Below are 19,371 nucleotides of genomic sequence, written 5' to 3' on the forward strand. Positions count from 1 at the left end.
GTTGAAAATCGAGTTTTAATAAATCCAACCTAAGTGTATTTAAACTTCCGACTTCAACTGTAGGTCCTGGATTGCAGGAAGCTGTAGCACCTTACGGTCAGAGTGGTGTGTTTGGACCCCGATAGTTTGTTGGGGATGTGGACACCAAGGAACTTGAAACTCTCAACCCATCGATGCTAATGGTGTCCTGTTCCCATACTCTATGCGTACTTTTTCTCTACCCCATTCTCTCTCTCTCTCTCTCTCTTCTTGGATTGAGTAAGTGAAGAGGAATCGATAGGAGAGCTAGAGGCAGTGGGAGCCAGGGTAGGTAGTCTCTCTGATGGTAATGGAGATAGTGTTTGCCAGAGCACTGTGACTTTGGCAACTACACCCCGACAGCCTCAGGCACACACCTTTAATGGCCTGCACACTCAAATGCCACAGCACTGTGTTTGTGTATGTTTTTGGGTTTACTATCCTTGTGGTGACCAGAAGTCCTCACAAGGATAGTAAAACAAGTAAAATTCCAATAAGTGGGGACATTTCGCCGGTCTCTACAAGGAAAAAGGTTATTTTAGATCTTAGGGGTTAGGTTTAGAATTACAATTAGGGGTTGGGTTACAATTACGGTTAGGGGTTAGGTTTAGGGTTAGGAGTTAGGGTTAGGTCCCCACAAGGATAGTAAAACAAACATTGTGTGTGTATGTGTCGTGCTCTTAATCTGTGACAAAAATAACCATTGGATCAATATCCTATATCCTTCTTCCCTTAAATATAAAATAAGAATATATTGAACTGCAACAAATCCATTGGTTCTTTCTTGCTACTGATCAAGGGGGCTCCAAAATCCATATGTAGATGTTTTCACTATTTACTCTGTGTGGAAATGAGGAGACAAGTCACCAATGCACAAATACTAAACCCTTTCCTTTCTATCTCGCTTTCACACATACAGACCTACATGCAGTCTGTCTCTCTTTATTCCTTTCTTACTGACTCTCTGGCCCTATATCGCTTCCCCAGAAAACGCTCATTGACTCCATCATTTAATTTCTCTGTGATTAAATAAATCCTTTATGAAAATGTCTTGATCTCAGACATGTTTCTCTTGCAAAATTGCCCCAAAATTCCCAGGTTTTTCAAGAATCCCAATTAGAGGATTGCAGGATTCAGATATTTCCTGATTATCCCCACCTGATTCCCAGAATCTTCCAACTGGGATTTCTCAAAAACCTGGAAGTGTAACGGTCGTCTTGTGGTGAATGAGTGGACCAAGACGCAGCGGGTGATAAATACATGATGATTTAATAGACAAGACGAACACTGACACGAAAGACACTTGATAATTTACAAAACAACAAACGACGTTAAACAGACCTGAACTTGTGAACTACATATAACGAAGAACGCACGAACAGGGAAAAACGAAACAGTACCGTGTGGTGTAACAAACACAGACACAGCAACAATCACCCACAAACAAACAGTGAGAACAGCCTACCTTAATATGGTTCTCAATCAGAGGAAACGTCAAACACCTGCCTCTAATTGAGAACCATATCAGGCAACACATTAACCCAACATAGAAACACATCACATAGACTACCCACCCCAACTCACGCCCTGACCAACTAAACACATACAAAAACAACAGAAAACAGGTCAGGAACGTGACAGGAAGTTTGGGAAAATGTACCTGAATTTGGCAACCCTAATCTTGACACTACTCTTTCTTCGCCTGCCTTTCTGTCTCTCTTTCCCCCTCTTACCCTTGGTCTGAATGAGGTGGAGGTCAATACAGTATCTCTATTTTCTATTCTTTTTTTTCTTCCTCCCCACATCCCCTGCTCTTACAGTACCTCCTCATTCAAGGGGTTTCAGCACTGCTTCCTGCTGACTCAATGAAACTGGATCCCATTTATGGGCTCAGACAAGCCAATATCGTTTGCTGGCCGAGAGTACTAAGCACCACTGAACAGAGTGCCGGACGTAATTTGCGAACCGAGTGCACACCGATTTTACATTTAGAATTGCTTGAAAATCGGGACCACCCGCTGTATACGTCAGTTCTGAAACACAACGCGCTGAATGATCGGCAGACAAATGCTAGATCCACATTCGGTGCGATGTGTGCGAGCCTTATCACTCACTCTCTTTGTTGTTCCTCTCACTCTCTTTCTCTATTTTGCTGATAATTCATGATTATTCTCTCTCCTGCAGTATACTTAAGGATCGGACCCTTTTTTTCAATTTTCGCCTAAAATGACATACCCAAATCTAAATGCCTGTAGCTCAGGACCTGAAGCAAGGATATGCATGTTCTTGATACCATTCGAAAGGAAACAGTAGGACGTTTGTGGAAATGTGAAATTAATGTTGGAGAATATAACACACATTAGATTAGGTAAAATATAATAGAAACAAAATAACATGCATTTTATATTTTACATTTTTTAATCATTTTTTAAATGCAAGAGAAAGACCATAATATAATATTGCAGTTTAGCCACCATTTAGATTTTGGCCCCTAGATGGCAGCAGTGTATGTGCAACGTTTCAGACTGATCCAGTGAAGCATTGCAATACAACAGAAAATGTTGTATTGCAATGCTTCACTGGATCAGTCTGCCCAAATGTGCCGAATTGGTCAATTGATACAATTTCAAGTACATAACTGTAGACAACATACAAAAATGATATGGTAATAAAACATTTAAGTTTACACACTCCCAGGAAGGTCATACATGATGGAAAATGAGCTTCCCTACAGAAAAGACACTAACCTTCACACATCTAAATGGCCAGGCGGGGTGGGTGTGAGGCCAGAAACAGCAGGGGTTCAAACTTTAGAACCCAGTTCCTACATTTGAATATAAAAATAGATTTTATCAAACAAAACTATGCTAGATTTTATCTCTGGGACCCTCAGGATGATAAATCAGAGCAAGATTACTGAATGTAAGTACATTATTTACCTTCAGAGGTGAATGTATCAAACCAGTTGCCGTGATAAAAGTTTTTTGTTGTTGTGCACTCTCCTCAAACAATAGCATGGTATTTTTTCACTGTAATAGCTACTGTAAATTGGACAGTGCAGGTAGATGAACAATTATTTAAGCTTTCTGCCCATATAAGACATGTCTATGTCCTGGGAAATGTTTTTGTTACTTACAACGTATCACTAATCACATTAGCGCATGTTAGCTCAACTGTCCCAGTGGAGAGACATGGATCCCGTAGAGGATATTCTAAATGACCCATCTGATTGTATGTTGTTGATCAGCCCAGACTCTGACTCATTGTAATGCAGACTGAGGTCTCTGGGGAAAACAATGACTTCCTGTTCCAGTGAAGCATATGGTACACAGTGAGTACAGTGCAGTACATGTGGTCCAGGTGAAGCCAGCTGTAGTAGATGTGGTGCCATGTGTCAGATGGAGGGAGGGAGAGAGAGAGAGAGGGAGTACTCCAGCTTCCTCTCCTCTGTGTATCCACCCTCTCTCCTAGGAGCAGATGTTTGGGGAGGTGTTTCCTCTGAGGACCCTCTCTCCTCTCCTTAGGGTAAGGTAGAACCCCTCTGTCACTCCCCTGTCACTCCTCCACCCCCCATTTGTGCACAGTCATCCCAGCATTTGTTCCCGTCAACAGCAAGATTAATGAGGAGGAAAAATATATAGCTGCATATACGGAGAACAGAACGGTAGAGAGGGGAGAGGAGGGACAGAGCGCAAAGAGATTTAGATGGATGGAGGTTCAGCTAGGGCTGTTGCGGTGAACGTATTACCGCCAAACCGGCAGTCATGAGTTATGACCGCAGTCAAATTCCAAGTGACCGTTGAGTCATGGTAATCTCCTCTTATGCACTCTGGACATGCTTTGGTAGTACCCAAATCGCTAACGACCATTAGGTCGCAAATGGCCTGGGACTCAGTGCTCTATTGTCCATCTAACCACTCTGACATCAATGCAAATGCAGTCAAAAATCACATTAATCACTTATCATCAAAACAGTATCATGCTTTTAAAACTTACTGTTGGGCTACATTCTTTGACCTCACTGGGATGATCAATTTGAAGAGTGAAGTTCAACAACATGTTGAAACTGAGTGGGAAACGTTGTTTCAAAGCCAAACACAACCAAATGGACAGCACTTTCTAAGGTGATGATTAATTCAAAGCATTTAAGAGGTTGCATGTAGAACACCTATATGCATATAAAAGCTTATATATGCCTATATACGAGCCCAAGCACCCCCCCCCAAAGAAATGATGTTGCCATTTGTCACGACTCCTACCGAAGGTGGCTCCTCTTCCTGTTCGGGCGGCGCCACCGGTCTACTAGCTGCCACCGATCCCTTTTCCCTTTTCTGTTGGTTTTGTCTTATTGGTTTCACCTGTTTCTTGTTTAGGTTTTTAGTTGGGCTATTTAAGCCGGTAGGCCCGCCTGCTCTTTGTGCGGGCTTATTTTTCCACTGTGTTTATGTGTGGCAGTGTGTTTCGTGTTGTTGTTTTTTCTCCGGACTAGTTAGGTCCTGTTTTTGGGAAAATCATGGTTGTGCGCCCGGCATTTTGGTGTGTACGATTTTCCTTGTGCCGTAATAAAACCACTATTCTGTACCTTAAGCCTCCTGCGCCTGACTCCGCACCCACTACGCCTGAGTGCGTCACACCATTATACAATACACCGCCTATTAGCCTACAGCATATTACGCACAGCAGAAAAACATTTTGGTCAAGCATACACTGCAAAATTTAAAAAGTTATAGTAATCAGCTTTTAGTGTGGACTGTATTACTATGCATACCCGATGGACCGGTTACCTTATGCTAAGATTTCTATCCATGAGTCTGGGAGAGAACATATAGGCCTAGGCCATGCTTTTGATTCATTGATTGTGCAGGGCATCTTACAGAGTTAGCCTACAATTACAGTGAATTTGTATTTGATGTTGAATGTTTCGTTGTGAAAACATGTTACTATCGATGTTCCCAAGCAGATTTTACTTGGTTTCCTAAATTAAGCACTGGGTAGCTGCAGGAACATGGTTGGAAAGCCCATGGCATACAGAGTTTGGGTGGAATATCACTTGTCGCTCAGCGAGAGCATGCTCCTCAAACAGTGTTTGATGCGTGAAGTGAAATAAGTATTTTTAAAGCCCAAACATTTCGATATGCAATCCTGTGTGAAGCAGAGTTTTGATGGTTGCCACTGAAAAGACAATAACATGACAATACCCGGCTGACAACATTTAATGACTACCACAGCCCTAGGTGCAGCAGGAATAGCCTGTGACAGATAGGTAAACAGACGTTTACTCTTGATTGGTTTCCAAATGACTTCTGTATGAATGACTAAGTGATGTGTTACAGCAGGTATTATTTCCTGTGTCTCCATTCATAAGGCAGATTGATGGATTGAGAGAGACAGACAGATAGGTGAACGCCTGGATTGGCTCCTCCTAGTGGATGGGGAATGGGACTGTACTGGACTGACTGTGGTTTTGCCCAAATGGCACCCTCTTCCCTATTTAGCACACTAGGGCTCTGGTCATAAGTAGTGCACTATACAGGGAATAGAGTGCCATTTGGGATGCGTACCTGGACTGAATGTTAGCGCCCGGGGGATTTCACACATCAGACCAGTGTATCTGCATCATTTGGAGGGGCTCACATTTGTGTAGCTTGACCATCATGGTGTGGTTAGAGTCAGGTCAGCACACAAGTCAACCCCCAGTGACCCTGTCTGTAGATTAGACTGAGAGGAGAGATAACCACAGTTTAGAAATGGCCAATGTGCTCTGTTCACACTTGACAGACGTATGCATGCATGTGAACACACACACACACAGTACACACACACACACACACAGTCCGAGGAACCACCACCTCTTCAATACAGTTCAGTGATTTAATGCTGGCCTGCAATATTGTTATGCAGAGTCATAAATTATTAATTAAGTTATGGATTTCTGCACTCATTCAGACAGAGGCGAGATATGGAATACAAGGGTGATGAGGTGGAAATAACAAGTATTCTTTCTAAATATTTTATTCTGCACCCTCATTAAGTAAAGAAATGTATCTTTGTTTTGTTTTTAGATTGGATCAAGTATTCTACTGCAGGCCCATAAACCTCTCTGCAGTGAGAAAAATAATTGGCCTATATCATATGTAAACTCTAAAGACCAACTACAATGTATGTACAGGGTTGGGGAGTAATGGATTACATGTAATCCGTTACATGTAAGGGATTACAAAAATATGGTAAATGTAATCCGTTACGTTACCAGCAAAAAATGGTAATCAGATTACAGATACTTATAAAAAACTAAAGTTAGATGTTTACGTCAAGGATGATCCAATTTGAATAAACGCTTGGAGGTAAGGACCCTCATTGGGTGACAGCAGCGGTGTAGTATACGGCGATACGGATTTCACTTATTATTGATATCTAGATAGCGCATTGATGTGAATCACACTGCTGCTCTCTCATTTAGCTATTTGCGCCTTACAGATTGTGATTGTTGTGGATGGCTGTTCACAAATCTAAATGTGTATTTGAACCCAATAATAGTTGAATTCAAGAAGTTTAAGCTGCCTATCAATCATTGTTTTTGAAACCAGTGGACAGCCAGTGGAAAATGCGCTCTTGCAACAGCTGCATAGTGCAAATCCCAGCCTATGGAATAAAAGTGGGGCTTTTATTGCTCAGTCTAATTCATGCTGATAAAACAAATGAATCCATAGGCCTAATGGACACATGCTCAAACCCGTACACTTTTGATAGACTTAAAAGGGCAATCTGTAGTTGCTACATTCATGTTTGGACATACACTACCGTTCCAAAGTTTGGGGTCACTTAGAAATGTCCTTGTTTTTGAAAGAAAAACACATTTTTTGTCCATTAAAATAACATCAAATTGATCAGAAATACAGTATACATTGTTAATGTTGTAAATGACTATTGTAGCTGGAAACGGCTGATTTTTAATGGAATATCTACGTAGGCATACAGAGGCCCATTATCAGCAACCATCACTCCTGTGTTCCAATGGCACGTTGTGTTAGCTAATCCAAGTTTATAATTTTTAAAGGCTAATTGATCATTAGAAAACCCTTTTGCAATTATGTTAGCATGGCTGAAAACTGTTGTGCTGATTAAAAAAGCAATAAAACTGGCCTTCTTTAGACTAGCTGAGTATCTGGAGCATCAGCATTTGTGGGTTCGATTACAGGCTCAAAATGGCCAGAAACAAATCACTTTTTTCTAAATCTCGTCAGTCTATTCTTGTTCTGAGAAATGAAGGCTATTCCATGTGAGAAATTGCCAAGAATTACTCCCTTCACAGAACAGCGCAAACTGGCTAGAAAGAGGAGTGGGAGGCCCCAGTGCACAACTGAGCAAGAGGACAAGTACATTAGAGTGTCTAGTTTGAGAAACAGACGCCTCACAAGTCCTCAACTGGCAGCTTCATTAAATAGTACCCGCAAAACACCAGTCTCAATGCCAACAGTGAAGAGGCGACTCCGGGATGCTGGCCTTCTAGGCAGAGTTGCAAAGAAAAAGCCATATCTCAGACTGGCCAATAAAAATAAAAGATTAAGATGGGCCAAAGAACAGACGCTGGACAGAGGAACTCTGCCTAGAAGGCTAGCTTCCCGGAGTTGCCTCTTCACTGTTGACGTTGAGACTGGTGTTTGCGGGTACTATTTAATGAAGCTGCCAGTTGAGGATATTTCCAAGTCCTATTCTTGAAGATCAAGGGGTATAACATTTATTGGAATGACTGAAATTCTGATAGACTTTGGTTTTTAATGTAAAGATATAATTTAATTGTATTATTATATGTTGTAGAAAGCCATGGGTTAGAAGAAACCTACATAACCAACCAATGCCTCTTAAGGGGAAAGTAAGCTAAAAGTAACAGAATGTAATCAGATTACATTACTGAGTTTGGGAAATCCAAAAGTTATGTTACTGATTTTAATTTTGGACAGGTAACTAGTAACTGTAACGGATTACATTTAGAAAGTAACCTACCCAACCCTGCTTATGTATTAGTCATAACATCCAGCATTGCCTGCCTCTCCAGAGCACAAACTAATTAACCAATCATGTTGTCCATCCTGCTCCATATTTGCTATAAATAGTCATCCCACACACAACATGTATTACGTATTAGCTTGGTGATGAGCGGTTTTGTTAGTGATATTGAGTGAAAGCTTTATAAAATTCCCATGGTTTCTCAGCAGCTGCTGCAGTGACAATCAGAGCAGGAATCGATGCCGTCTGTGTGTGAGTGACTTGGTAGGTCCATTTGTCATTTTAATGATCGCTGAGACATTTCATCAGCATCTGTCAGGATGGACAGGTTAAAGCAGTTATATAGTACTCCATGTTTAGTTTCTTGTAATTTCTTCCCAAGATCAGTGGAGTAAAAAAAAAAAAACTCACATTCAGTCAGCTCGTAAAACTGCTTCACCAGGCCAAATATTATCACTCCTTACAAGAAACAATATCTTATCACCTATTGAAAGCTGGGCTTCCTACCCTATTCGTAACATTACTGTCCTTTACTTTCGTTGATAAATATCCTCAAACTGTGGCGCTTTTCAGAATTTCCTTGATTCGCTGGTAGGGAAGCGTGGGGAAATTGTTGAGGTTGCACTCATGTTATCTATCATTGACCTGTTTGGTTTAGTGATAGTTTGTAGAGTGGCTCTCTATTTTCCCTCAGCTTGCATTTTTTCACCATTCTGAATGTCTAAAGAATCCATATGTTGTTCTGAAATATGAACACAGAAATACTGGACATTTTGAACTCTTTTTATGGTGGTGATTTGACATAATCACAATCATGGACTTAAATTGGACTCGCATTTTTGTGGTCTCGATCTTGACTCGGTCTCGGACCCCTTGCCCCGCCTCCGGTCTTGGTCTTGACTCGGACTGGCTTTAGGAGGTCTCGAGGACAACACTAGGTTAAAATGACATGCTAATGGTCGGAGAGGGAGAGTGTTGTCATGTGGAACCCCCCAGGGAGGGTGTGTAGCCAGCAGCAGTAGGCCCTGTGAGGCAGAGGCCCTCTGTCTTTCTGCAGCGCAGCATCATGAATATGGAGAGCAGGAGCTGATCGATGGTGCAGAGATGGCCACGGAGCGAGAGGGAAGAGGAGGAGAGAGAGGCGCAGAGAGAAAGTTAGACGCAGGGCATAATAAAGAGACACTCAGAGACAGAAAGACACTCAGAGAACAGGTATATTTTTTTTAGAGTGAAAGGCGTACAGAGTGAGAAGTGGGATACAGAATGGACATTACACACACACTGAACACTTTGTGTGAATTAGAGGGATACCAGAGTGGTAGAGGTTGGGTCTTGATAGATAGAGAGTGTGTGTGTTGAGGGAGAGAGGTAGAGGCAGGTCGGTGACTGTGTAAGGCAGAGTAATGCAGCCTTATGAATGATTTAACAGAGGGAGAGGTGAGCTCCTCCCTCTGACTGTCTCTCTGCGTCATACACATTTTTTGATAATCAAACGTAGTATTTCATTATCATTAATTTAATATTTTGTTATATTGATCTATTGGCTGATAGCTTGATAATGTAGGTCTATTACTGGTAGAGTAGCTTGGTTCTGCTGCCTCTACAGAGGGGAATGCAGCCAACATACAACTCAGCCTACTGCAGCTTCCAGTGCCATTCTCACACAGGAGAGGGCAAATGTGTGTGGAAGTGTGAAATTGGCCTAGGGAGGGGAACACAGCTACCAATGGACATGCATAGTGTATGCAAACTGTCATGCATACAAATACTCACTTACACATTAGCTCACGTTAGCAGACGTATAGAAGTCTCATGTTTCACTGGGGACGACATACAGTATGCTGTTATGCTGCCCGGTCATACATCATTAGCTGTTCTCTCTCTAACATACTGTACTGTGTGGCTGGCTGGTCCATGTCAGGGTTGGACTGCAGCTATCTTACATGGTCATACACATTCCTGAGCCTGCTGCCTGTGCAGGGTCAGATGTCACACTAGATGTTTCGGTTACCTCTTTCATTACTCTGGCAAATATATACATCTCTGGAGAATGAATAGATGGTAAACTCTTCATAGGTCTAGAGACTCAATGGGTCTTTAAAAACATTAGGTCTTCTATTTCCTCTTCAGTCATCCTTTTTTATCCCTTTTTTATCTCATTCGTCTTCCTCCAGTGACATAGATTTTAGAGGTCACGACAGTGTGTTTACCTCCACACATTACGTTGGATATTACTTCAACTGAAATATGAAATATGACATTTATATATGCTGCGATATCACTCTGGTACCATGTGTTAATGTTCCCCAGAGAATGATCGTATTTCTTGTAATTGTCATACTTCATGCATCTCTCCTCTTAGCATATCCCAGTTGTTTAGTAACAGTGAACAGTCATTTAACCCGGGACACATTCTCTAAATCTCTGGTAAGCCTGATTGTTGAAGTTGAACTGCAAGATTCTGACCTAATGAATAATGATATTAGTTTGTGTCTTGACAGTGTGCTGTTACGTTACATTTTAACTCTGATGTTTCAGCTCTGCAAAGTTGTTTTTGCTATGTTGTACATCTTTCATGGTTGGATGAAATTATTCAGCCCAAATACATAATTTGGTGTCTGCAGAGTCTCCGAGATGCACCGCAGTATGCTGCCACTTAGCCCTGTCCTATCTACCATCAGACGGCTGTGGCATTACTGCATTACTGTACCCACCAGTGTCCCCTATCACTGTGAGAAGGATACGCATGTGTCAGAGATTGATGGGATAGAGCACTCAATGTTCAAGTTGTCCATGATAAGATTCAAACATGCAACCTTTAGGTTGCTAGACGTGCGTGTTGTCTTATATAACCATACCAAACTTAACATATCTTCCTAATTTGAGTGTCTCGGATTTACGTTTACTATGTTACGTCTAGTCTATGAGACCAGGCTGTGGAACCATAGTGGGATTTCACACCAGTAAATTACAATGACATTGTGTAAAACTCCAAGTCTCTCTTTCTGTCCGGGCTTCTGTCCTTCTGAGCTTTGTCGGTTGGTGAGTTTCTATCTCTAAGACCTCTAAGGTCAAACTGAAAGAGGGTGTTCAGAAATGATATGCAGGTGTGTACAGTATGTTTGTACAGGTGGTAGTTTTCCATGTAGAGTTGTTGTTTTCTTGTTTGTCAGGGTTAATCTGATGATGGACAACACTTTTGCTGGTGTTGTTTCATTAAAGGTCTTTGTTGAGTGTGATCGATTATAGATGAAGGATCCATGTTTGTGTTTGGAGTTATTTTTAGAAGTTGTTTCATCCTCTCTCACACATTGAATTAATTGGTGACTTTGGCAGTCTCCCTTAAATCCATATCTAACATATCAACTCTCATTGCCAATCTGACTACAAAGCATTCTCGCTAGGTTTCTGTATTACTCATGTAACAGTTTAACTTTACGTCCGTCCCCTCGCCCCGGGCACGAACCAGGGACCCTCTGCACACATCAACAACAGTCACCCACGAAGCATCGTTACCCATCGCTCCACAAAGGCCGCGGCCCTTGCAGAGCAAGGGGAACCACTACTTCAAGGTCTCAAAGCGAGTGACGTAACCGATTGAAACGCTATTAGCGCGCACCACCGCTAACTAGCTAGCCATTTCACATCTGTTACACTCACACAGAAAATAAAGCTATATCCTCTTCAATGGAGGCTCCTCAGAGGAAGGGGAGGACCATCCTCCTCAGTGAATTTCATACAAATAAAATTGATAACATTGAAAAAGTTATAATTTTTAGATAAAGCTATACTAAATATATTCCCATGTCACCAAATAATTGATTAAAACACACTGTTTTGCAATGAAGGTCTACGGTAGCCTCCACAGCACTCTGTAGGGTAGCACCATGGTGTAGCCGGAGGACAGCTAGCTTCCGTCCTCCTCTTGATACATTGACTTCAATACAAAACCAAGGAGGCTGTTGGTTCTCACCCCCTTCCATAGACTTACACAGTAATTATGACAACTTCCGGAGGATGTCCTCCATCCTATCAGAGCTCTTGCGGCATGAACTGACATGTTGTCCATCCAATCAAAGGATCAGAGAATTAATCTAGTACTGAAAGCATAAGCAACAGCTATCTAGCAATGCAGTGTATAACATGTGGTGAGTAGTTGACTCAAAGAGAGAGAATGACAATAGTTGAATAGTTCTCACCACTTAGTTTCTTCAAAAATGAAGGAGAAGCAAAAGAGAGCGAGAGAGAGATTTCCTCATTTTTTTTCAGTTTCAGTTTCACTTACTTAGCTAGCAAATGCAGCTGGCTAGTTTAGTTACTCAAACACCCAGCTCCAACAGAGGGATGCTATGTTAGCTAGCTGGCTATGACTATCCAGCACAACACTGGATCTCTTCCAAGTCAAGGTAAGCTTTAGGTTTAATAAATGTATTGCCTCCGGGGACCGCCAGTGTAACTGCTTACTGACTATACACTGTAACGTTACAGCATGATTGTAGCGGGTTTACTAACGCATTACTTATATTAGCTATGTTGACTAGGACGTTACTTTCGGTAATAAGGGGACAACGATGTAGGCTGTGTGTAGCGGTTATGACATGGTTTGGCTTGAAACGTTTTTTTTCCCGCCTGGTAACAAAGGGCTGATGTTGTTCATTGAAGTCCACAAACGAATGGAAAAGGTGAGAGGGAATACAACGTGGCTGCTATGAGTATCACGTAGTAGCCTAAACCTATCGATGTTACATTGAACTGGGTGAATGGAATATGAATGACAGTCATCCAACATGCTGTAATAGAAATAAGGCCATGCTTCTGAAAAACATTTTTTCCCCTCCCTCATCATAAGCAGCACTGACCGCCACGGATCCTCTAATTCTTAATTCCATCCTCTTAAACGCTTTCATAATTTTTCCATTTTGAAATCCACTTCTGGGCCTCCAAATCCCTCTGGGCCTCCATATTACAAGTTTTACCCCCTATTCACCTCCCCTCTCTCCACCCCCTGAACTGACCTCTCAACCTTTCTCCCTCTCTTTCCTCTCATCTTTCCATTCATCTCCCTCTTCCACCCGTCCCAGTCCATCTCAAGTGCATTCATCTTGCCTAATAGTGCTCCAGTCCTGCTATAAGAGGAAGGTGAGAAGGGTTTGTAGAGGGCACTTTGAAGTTTCATTGTGTTGTGTATGGAAGAGGCACACGCGATGAGTGGGAGAGTACTGTAGTGTATTTTCTCATGCACCGACAAGTGTTGTGGGGTGTTTGTGAATTGTTTCAGTGTGTTCTCGCAGTTCAACAGGGGAAGAGGGAAGGAAGGTGGTATTGATGGGATTGTTGGGTGACATTAGGGTGTGTTGGTGTTCTGGCATCTGTACACCCATCCACATGTCTTTGTCTATAGATAGCTGGCTGCATACTGTAGGCTGTGGTCTGACTCGGCAGCATCAATTTTGCAGACTTTCTGTTTTAGCACGGAGGATAAAACAGGCACCTCTAATATTTGATGTGCTTATTTATTACTTATTTAGAGGCACACTTGAACTTTCGTGTTGTGTGTGTGAGTGGTGGCTGTGCTCCGTGTCAGCTATTCTACCTACCTCTATGGCTCCTTTTACAGGTACAGTACGCTACAGCATTGGTTCTTAACTGGTTTTGGCTTGGGACCCAAATTGAACCAGATTGTCTCAGTTGAATGCTATATTGATAGTAGATGTAGCAATGATATGACAAGGGAACAACATTGCCACTGCTTTCAGTGTCAGTAATAACATTTATGCCCTTTACTCTTTACTATTTTTTATAAACTCACTGGTTTGAGACCAAAATAGCACTGTTAATAGCTCTATATTGAAAATACTGTGATTGAATAATTATTTTGCAGAGATTACATTATTTAAAAATGTAAGTTCATTATCATTTCTACACACTTTCTACCTGGTTTAAGTCATTTAAGTTCAGACTGGAGTATCTTTTCATAGTGAAAAAACAGACTGGAGGGTGACAGACTGGAAAAACAGACTGGAGGGTGACAGAGATGGTTATCGGGGAAAAGAGAGTCATAGAGACAAAGAGAAGAAAGGAAGGAGAGAGCTTGAGAGGGATGGAGAGAATGGAGGCATGGTTTGATGATGCCTGTACGTATACTACAGTGAACCAGGGTAGGACACAATTACTGCACTGTAGGTACTTTACTATTTTTCCTATACACCAGATTCTTAGTCTATATGTGTTTTGTGTGCTGGATATGTGCTGACTGCATCCTCTCCCTTTCTGTCCTGCTGTGACTCTGTGCCCAGTCACACGGAATAGCTAACTTTACCCAGCTCTTCCCCATCCTGCCACTTACTACGCTGACAGTCTGAAAGCATCACTTCAGCTGTTCAGGGCTGTGCAGTATACAATATGAGCTGCTTTAAAACAATCTTAAACCCTCAAATGAATAGAGAACTTCTTAGTGGGGGGAAGGATGAAAATGTATTTATCAATCTGTGGTATTGCTTACTACGTGGATTAGCATAACCTATTCTCCGGCAGTGTAGGGATGTACACAGCTGTAAAGTATGGTACGTGTACTCTACCCTTAAGGTTCACAACATACCGACATAATATTATAGACATATGCTATAAAGGTTTTAGAAAGTAATGTACAGTTGAAGTCGGAAGTTTACATACACTTAGGTTGGAGTCATTAAAACTCGTTTTTCAACCACTCCACAAATTTCTTGTTAACAAACTATAGTTTTGGCAAGTCGGTTAGGACATCTACTTTGTGCATGACACAAGTAATTTTTCCAACAATTGTTTACAGACAGATTATTTCACTTATAATTCACTGTATCACAATTCCAGTGGGCCAGAAGTTTACAAACACTAAGTTGACTTTGCCTTTAAAAAGCTTGGAAAATTCCAGAAAATGATGTCATGGCTTTAGAAGCTTCTGATAGGCTAATTGACATCATTTGAGTCAATTGGAGGTGTTCCTGTGGATGGATGTATTTCAAGGCATACCTTCAGATTCAGTCCCTCTTTGCTTGATATCATGGGGAAATCAAAAGAAATCAGCCAAGACCTCAGGAAAACAATTGTAGACCTCCACAAGTCTGGTTCATCCTTGGGAGCAATTTCCAAACGCCTGAAGGTACCACGTTCATCTGTATAAACAATAGTATGCAAGTATAAACACCATGGGACCACACAGCCGTCATACCGCTCAGGAAAGAGACGCATCTGTCTCCTAGAGATGAACGTACTTTGGTGCGAAAAGTGCAAATCAATCCCAGAACAACAGCAAAGGACCTTGTGAAGATGCTGGAGGAAACAGGTACAAAAGTATCTATATCCACAGTAAAATTAGTCCTATATAGACATAACCTGAAAGGCCGCTCAGCAAGGAAGAAGCCACTGCTCCAAAACCACCAAAAAAGTGTCAGACTATGGTTTGCAACTGTACATGGGGACAAATATCGTACTTTTTGGAGAAATGTCCTCTGGTCTGATGAAACAAAAATAGAACTGTTTGGCCATAATGTTTGGCCATAATCGTTATGTTTGGAGGAGAAAGGGGGATACTTGCAAGCCAAAGAACATCATCCCAACTGTGAAGCACGGGGGTGGCAGCATCATGTTGTGGGGGTACTCTGCTGCAGGAGGGACTGGTGCACTTCACAAAATAGATGGGCAGGAGGCAGGAAAATGGCAGGGAAATTATGTGGATACATTGAAGCAACATCTCAAGACATCAGTCAGGAAGTTAAAGCTTGGTCGCAAATGGGTATTCCAAATGGACAATGACCCCAAGCATACTTACAAAGTTGTGGCAAAATGGCAAAGCCCTGACCTCAATCCTATAGACAATTGGTGGGCAGAACTGAAAAGTGTGTGCGAGCAAGGAGGCCTACAAACCTGACTCAGTTACACCAGCTCTGTCAGGAGAAATGGGCCAAAATTCACCCAACTTATTGTGGGAAGCTTGTGGAAGGCTACCTGAAAATGTTGACCCAAGTTAAACAATTTAAAGGCAATGCTACCAAATACTAATTGAGTGTATGTACATTTCTGACCCACTGGGAATGTGATGAAAGAAATAAAAGCTGACACTTCACATTCTTAAAATAAAGTGGTGATCCTAACTGACCTAAGACAGGGAATTTTTACTATGATTAAATTTCAGAAATTGTGAAAAACTGAGTTTAAATGTATTTGGGTAAGGTGTATGTTAACTTCCGACTTCAACTGTATGTATAGTATATTGTGTACCGTGGCACAAAGATTTGTGCACCAAAAATCCTACGATATCATCTCAAAGTGTTACATGTTACAGCAACATCATCTTCCATCCCCTTTCCCGACAGAATAAGATGAATGCACTTCATTTTAGTGGAACTAAACTAGTGAAAATGAGGGCTTTCACCCTATTAGGTTTTTGTCACATCATTTATCACCATTACATTCATTAGTCTATCGATTTAATCGATTCACATTCTGCAGAAGACTGGAAGCATCATACTGTTTCTGAGCTACTTGATAACACTTCAGACTTCTGGCATTGATACTCTGGGTTAACACTTTGAATGATGCGGTATCCAACACCAACATCTGCAGTCTTAGAGTGTTCATTTGGAGGAGCCTCCATCTATTACTTCCAGCCAGTAGTGTAAATTACTTAAGTATCTGTATCTTGGGTATCTGTACTTTACTATTTATATTTTAGACAACTTTTACTTCAGTACATTCTTGGAGAAAATAAACTTTTTACTCCATACATTTTCCATGACACCCAAAAGCACTTACATTACATTACATTTTGAATGCTTAGCAGGATAGGAAGATGGTCCAATTCACGCACTTACAGTGCATTCGGAAAGTATTCAGACCCCTTGACTTTTTCCACATTTTGTTACAATACAACCTTATTCTAGAATGTTTTAAATTGTTTCCCCCCTAATCAATCTACACACAATACCCCATAATGACAAAGTAAAAACATAAAATAAATAATTAAAAAATGGAAATTTCACATTTACATAAGTATTCAGACCCTTTATTCAGTACTTTGTTGAAGCACCTTTGGCAGTGATTACAGCCTCGAGTCTTCTTGGGTATGACGCTACAAGCTTGACACACCTGTATTTGGGGATTTTCTCCCATTTTTCTCTGGAGATCTTCTCAAGCTCTGTCAGGTTGGAAGTGAAGCGTCGCTGCACAGCTATTTTCGGGTCTCTCCAGAGTTGTTCAATCGGGTTCAAGTCCAGGCTCTGGTTGGGCCACTCATGGACATTGAGACTTGTTGTCTTGGCTGTGTGCTTAGGGTTGTTGTCCTGTTGGAAGGTGAACATTCATCCCAGTCTGAGGTCCTGAGTGCTCTGGAGCAGGTTTTCATCAAGGATCTCTCTGTACTTTGCTCAGTTCATACTTCCCTTGATCCTGACTAGTCTCCCAGTCCCTGCCGCTGAAAAACATCCCCACAGCATGATGCGGCCACCACCATGCTTCACTGAAGGGATGGTGCCAGGTTTCCTCCAGACATGACGCCTGGCAATAGTTCAATCTTGGTTTCATCAGACCAAAGAATCTTGGATCTCATGGTCTGAGAGTCCTTTAGGTGCCTTTTGGCAAACTCCTAGCGGGTTGTCATGTGCCTTTTACTGAGGAGTGGCTTCAGTCTAGCCACTCTACCATAATGGCCTGATTGGTGGAGTGCTGCAGAGATGGTTGTCCTTCTGGAAGGTTCTCCCATCTCCACAGAGGAACTCTGGAGATCTATCACAGTGACCATCTGGTTCTTGGTCACCTCCCTTACCAAGACCCTTCTTCCCCGATTGCTCAGTTTGGCCTGGCGGCCAGCTCTAGGAAGAGTCTTGGTGGTTCTAAACTTCTTCCATTTAAGAATGATGGAGGCCACTGTGATCTTGGAGATCTTCAATGCTGCAGAAATGTTTTTGTATCATTCCCCAGATCTGTGCCTCGCCACAATCCTGTCTCGGAGCTCTGCGGACAATTCCTTCTACCTCATGGCTTTGTTTTTGCTCTGACATGCACTGTCAATTGTAGGACCTTATATAGACAGGTGTGTGCCTTTCCAAATCATGTCCAATCAATTGAATTTACCACAGGTGGACTCCAATCAAGTTTGAGAAACATCTCAGGGATGATCAATGGAAACAGGATGCACCTGAGCTCAATTTCAGGTCTCATAGCAAAGGGTCTGAACATGTAAATAAGGTATTTCTGTTTTTTTATTTTTAATAAATTTGCACACAAAAAAACTGTTTTAGCTTTGTCATTATGGGGTATTGTGTGTAAATTGATAAGAAAAACATTTATTTAATACATTTTAGAATAAGGCTATAATGTAACAAAATGTGGAAGAAGGGAAGGGGTCTGAATACCTTCCAAATGCACTGTATCAAAAGAACATCCCTGTTCATCCCTACTACCTCTGATCTGGCGAACTCACTAAACACAAATGCTTCATTGTAAATTACAGTATGTCGGAGTGTTGAAGTGTGCCCCTGGCTATCCGTAAATAAATAAAAAAACATTTTAAATGATTTTTTGTTTTACTTTTACTTTTGAAACGTAAGTATATTTTTGCAATTACATTTACTTTTGATACTTAAGTACATTTAAAACTTTAACTCAAGTAGTATTTTACTGTGTGACTTTCACTTTTTCTTGAGTAATTTTCTAGTAAGGTATCTTTACTTTTACTCAAGTATGACAATTGAGTACTTTTTCCACCACTGTGTCCAACACACAGCCAACCCATATTTACATTATTTTATATGAGATACTGCATACTAATTGAATGTTTAGCCATAGCAATTAAGACCTCAGTGAGCTACTTTAGTTGTGAGCATTAAGATGTAAAGACGGGGTGGAGGAGATGCGAAGGCAGGGTTTGGGACAGAGGAGCATTTCAGGGGCAGAACAGAGAGGCAGACATCCCCTAATTAGGTTGTTTTGCCTGGAAGCCTCCACAGATAACACACTGCTACAATGAGAACCAACAGTCTCTGATTCTGTTACCACATCAGGTCTTGTTTTCAAGGAAAGGAGATAATTGGTGGGCCGAAGCCTAAAAATGTGAAGTTGATCGATCCTCGTCGAGGGATGATCTGATTTATTTTGTATATGATGGTAAAACATTCTTATGATGACTATAAAAATAGTTGGCACCGTCAATTCTCGCAGATTTTCTCATATAAATTATATTTCAACACTGCCTGCTCAGGCAAATTTGCCCAACTGCTAAACTTGGAACCAATTTGAACTCCCTTACATACAGTTGAAGTCGGAAGCTTACATACACCTAGCCAAATACATTTAAACTCCGTTTTTCAAAAT

The sequence above is a fragment of the Salvelinus namaycush genome, chromosome 1 (assembly GCF_016432855.1).
Source record: "Salvelinus namaycush isolate Seneca chromosome 1, SaNama_1.0, whole genome shotgun sequence".
Lineage (NCBI taxonomy): Eukaryota > Metazoa > Chordata > Actinopteri > Salmoniformes > Salmonidae > Salvelinus > Salvelinus namaycush.